The following is a 4,641-nucleotide window of genomic DNA, read 5'->3' as shown; positions in this document are numbered from 1 at the left end:
GCTCTCACTTCCATACATCACTACTGGATTTAAATGGGAATCAACGGCCAGCATGCAGGTTTGGGGAAGGGCCCCACTCTGAATTTCACCAGGCGAGAGCAGAGCCAAGGAGACCCCAGAGGGAAGCCCCTGCCATTTTGTCCCTACAGGTGGGAGGAGGTCAGCAGTGCCTCCTATTCGCTGAGCGGCTGCTGAGGAGCGGAGGGGGAAGATGCAGCCTCCAAGGAGCAGCCGTCTCTGTCACCATGGCAGCAGCAGTGGGCGATGCAGTCCTTGGAGGCTGGATCTGCTGCCCCTGTGGATCCTGCTGCCCAAGGCGGTCGCCTCACCTTGCCTCATGGGTGGGTCAACGCTGCATATGGGGCTAAGGAATAGTCCCCTGCAGACTGAGAGTGTAAACGGGAGCCATCGTTAAGGGCAAACACAATCTTTCTGCTGGCTTTGCAATGTGAATTGTACCCATGCAGTAGACTAGAAGACGGCTAGCACCCAGCCACCAGCTTCTGAGCTCAGCCTTATTTCGGCAGTAGACCCACCCTTGACCTCAAAGTAGCAGGCGGTGCTGACCAGACGCAGCCTGAAGACCTCTAATTTCAGAGAGTTTGTTTAATTAAAGCTCTAGTGTCTGGCAGTCGAGAGACGCAGGGTGCGCTTCTGCTGAGATCTGGCTCCCTCTCTGCTAGCAGGTCATGCTCCTCCCCCAGAAAGCCAGAAACCTCTGATTGCAGCTTAGGGCAGAGGTGGTTCGAGGGTCAGGAGACCGGCTGCCTCTAGCACTGCTCAGAGTGCAACAGGAGGCTTATTCCTCCTCCCACGAGGAGGGCAGGTGAGGTAGGTGGCTGGGCCCTGTGCCACCTGGCAGCCATCCAGATGCTGATCAAAGCAGGAGGCTACAGGTGCCAGGACAGCTCGTTGTTGTTGGTCCCCCCCCCCCAGCATGCCTTGCCCCTGGCACCCAGCCATGGTACCCACACACTGCCAGATTACTGTGCAAAGCGTTGAGGATATTTGGCTTGCAGCTAGAACTTGTATACAAACAACAGAGGGGATGTGTGGGGTGTGGGGTGGCTTCTCGATTGCGGTGTTTATGGTGGCCGCCCCACATCTGGGGAAACCTTTTCCTCTAGAGATCTGTCTGAGTCTAAGCCCAAAAATACTTTCTGAAAAGCCTTCCTCTTTGGGCAGTCATCCAAACAGCCAGGATTAAGGTGTGAGGTGGTGACTTTAATTTAAACTCTTATTAAGTGCGCTGGCTTGTGCCTTTAGGAACAGGTGAGATAAAAATGGAACTAGCTCAGTCACTAAATAAATGAGGGGAAAGCCAGTATCAGAGACTCGGAAGGCCAGAAAATTCCAGCTTCATCCAGATTTCTCCAATAACGGTGCTCCACAGCTTTGGACCAGGAACAGAGTCAAGCCCTTAGTCCCTCTAGCTCAATATTGTTCACACTGACTAGCAGAGGCTCTCTGGTTTCAGAGGGGACACAATCAGGGGATGCCATGTGGGGCTGAACCTGATGCTCATCCATTTGCGCCTTTTGCTTGGGCTCTGTGTGCTTGTGACTCACAGCTCTGCTGCCACCGTTTCTCTTGTTGGCCCCTAGATAAACCTCCCTGCAAGTGAATCTCTAGATCCCTTACCGTAGCCTATTAAACATTTGAAGGGTCTTATCCTCTCTTCCCTTAATCTTCTTTCCTCTAAGCTGAATTTACCCAATTCCTTCAAATGCTCCTCAGATGTTTTCTTAATTTTAAATCCTCTCTCAACTCTGATGCTCTCCTCAGAACTCACCCCAATTTCTCCATGCCATGGAGTCTTTGACTTTCTGGTGCCACATAACACTCTGAAATTTCATTTGCCCAAATTCTTTCTGCCTCTGCTTCTTTTAATCCACCCACTTGCCTAATTTTATGGTCACTGAGGTTGTGAGCTTCTAAAAGAAGGTTTCCCCACCCACTCAAGTCTCTGTATTTTAGCATTTTATCAATCATCTGCTGATTATAATACTACTGCAGCATCTGAGCACAAAGTGAGATGATGAAGAGGTGTATTGCAGTCAATTGCTCCTCTTGACTAAATTGCAAAAGACACAAAACATATATTGTTTGGGGAAGCATAATGAATGCATTGTCCAAAGACTGAAAAAACAACCACTTCGCGTGCATGGTAGCCAGCTTTGGATTTCGAAACTACTGGAATCAGCTTCCAGGAAGAAAGTGAGTACGCCCAGTGAGGACAGTCTCTGGTGTGTTAAGGCTGGAGCCTGGAAGTATCAGGAACAGAAACATGGAGAAACTGTGAGACTCCAGATTGCTAGCCTGAAACTCCCATTTCCCCTGGAAATGAGTGTCTAACTACATCTGGAGGGACACAGATTCCCTGTTGCCAACCAAGAAGGATAAAGGAGGAATCAGAAGCTGATAGGCGTGGAGCCCAAAGGAATCTAAATGCCACTCTTCCAACCTAAATCAGCCTTTGCTGTAACTCTGTAGAGTTTGGACCACAACCCCTATCATTCCCAGCCAGCAGGGCTGGGCTTCCATCAACCCCAGCACCATACAGCTGTGCTGGCTGGGGCTTATAGGAGTTGTATTCCAAAACATCTGGAGGGCACCAAGTTGGGGAAGGCTGTTTTTGAAAATCAAACTGCGTGGCCCATTATTCTTCCACCCACTGCAACTGTTCTCAAGTTCTTAAAAGCCTATTAAACATCCTGTTCTAAACCCACAATTTAGTGAATTAATCAATCCATCATATTGATAAATTGACCAAGGCTTTCAGACCTAATTATAAAGCTCTTTTTTAATTCTAGCTTCTTTCCTTCAAAGTGTTTGCTGGCTTTGGGCCATCTGCAGATTGGATAACTACACGCTCCACTTCTTTGCTCAATCCGTGATTTAAAAAATTTGAATAGCACTTGAGCCAAGATAAAATCCCGAGGAGTATAATTTCATGAACTGAGGGCTTGTCTGCACCAGAGCAAAATATGGATTTGCAACTGCCTGTCTCCCGAGTAATACAGGGGTGTCCACATGGCATTCTCCTCATTCCTATCTTGTCCTTTATCCCTTTAAATGTGGGTTTTTCCTGATTTTGGTCATTTTGGACTTCCCACATTTAAAGGGGGTAAGGTCCAGGACAACACTGGACTGGGGAAGACATCATGTGGACATCCCTATAGTAATGGGGGACAGGCAGCTGCAAAACCACATTTTGTTCCATTGTGGACAAGCCCTAAAGATTCCACTGAGGCTTCCTCCCAGGTAAGTGCCATCCTATACATGTACACTCAGAAGCATAGGTGCCACTTCTGAGGGGGCCTGGGGACCTAGGCACCCACAAAATTTCCACTGTGGCTGTCTGGTTGGGCAACCCAATGTGTTGCACGTGTGATGTCACACGTGCAACACATTGGTCGCCATCTGCATGGGGCCATGGGCAGAGGCCTCCTCCCGAACATGTGTGCTTCCCCGCCCCACGCACGTCACACATAGCTGTCAACCGTCCCTTATTTGGTGGGAAACTCCCTTATCCCAGCGCCGTGTCCCGCTGCTGTCCCAGATTATCATAGAATCATAGAGTTGGAATAGACCACAAGGGCCATCGAGTCCAACCCCCTGCCAAGCAGGAAACACCATCAGAGCACTTCTGACATATGGTTGTCAAGCCTCTGCTTAAAGACCTCCAAAGAAGGAGACTCCACCACACTCCTTGGCAGCAAATTCCACTGTCGAACAGCTCTTACTGTCAGGAAGTTCTTCCTAATGTTTAGGTGGAATCTTCTTTCTTGTAGTTTGGATCCATTGCTCCGTGTCCACTTCTCTGGAGCAGCAGAAAACAACCTTTCTCCCTCCTCTATATGACATCCTTTTATATATTTGAACATGGCTATCATATCACCCCTTAACCTCCTCTTCTCCAGGCTAAACATGCCCAGCTCCCTTAGCCGTTCCTCATAAGGCATCGTTTCCAGGCCTTTGACCATTTTGGTTGCCCTCCTCTGGACACATTCCAGTTTGTCAGTGTCCTTCTTGAACTGTGGTGCCCAGAACTGGACACAGTACTCCAGGTGAGGTCTGACCAGAGCAGAATACAGTGGCACTATTACTTCCCTTGATCTAGATGCTATACTCCTATTGATGCAGCCCAGAATTGCATTGGCTTTTTTAGCTGCCACGTCACACTGTTGGCTCATGTCAAGTTTGGCTCATGTCAAGCTCCCGCTATGCTGTACTGTGGCTGCTCGCCAAAGGACCCGGATGAGATGGGCAGCCTGGCACGGCCTATGAATTGCTGAGGAGCCTTGAGAGGAGAGCGAGGGCAGTTCAGAGAGAGGAGGCAGAGGTGGAGGCGCGGACAGGTGTTCCAAGGGCTAAGCACAGAGGGGGAAAGTGGAGGAAGGACCGCAAGCACTTCTCCCATAGAGTGTAGTGGTAGACTAGCATAGATGGTCTGATCTGCGGGTTTACTTCAGGCGCTATTCCCCCCCACCTTCCTCCCGCCCCGCCTGATGGAACTGAGAGCTGCAGATGGAGCACGAGAGAAAAGATACTGAACTGCAGCAGCATTTTCGTAGCTTGGACTTCATTTTGCGCGAAAAGTGGTTGCTGCTTGTAGTTATTTAATTGCAGTGTTTCATC

Source organism: Podarcis muralis, chromosome 7, assembly GCF_964188315.1.
Source record: "Podarcis muralis chromosome 7, rPodMur119.hap1.1, whole genome shotgun sequence".
NCBI classification, from domain to species: domain Eukaryota; kingdom Metazoa; phylum Chordata; class Lepidosauria; order Squamata; family Lacertidae; genus Podarcis; species Podarcis muralis.
Note: the sequence above shows the minus strand (reverse complement) of the source record.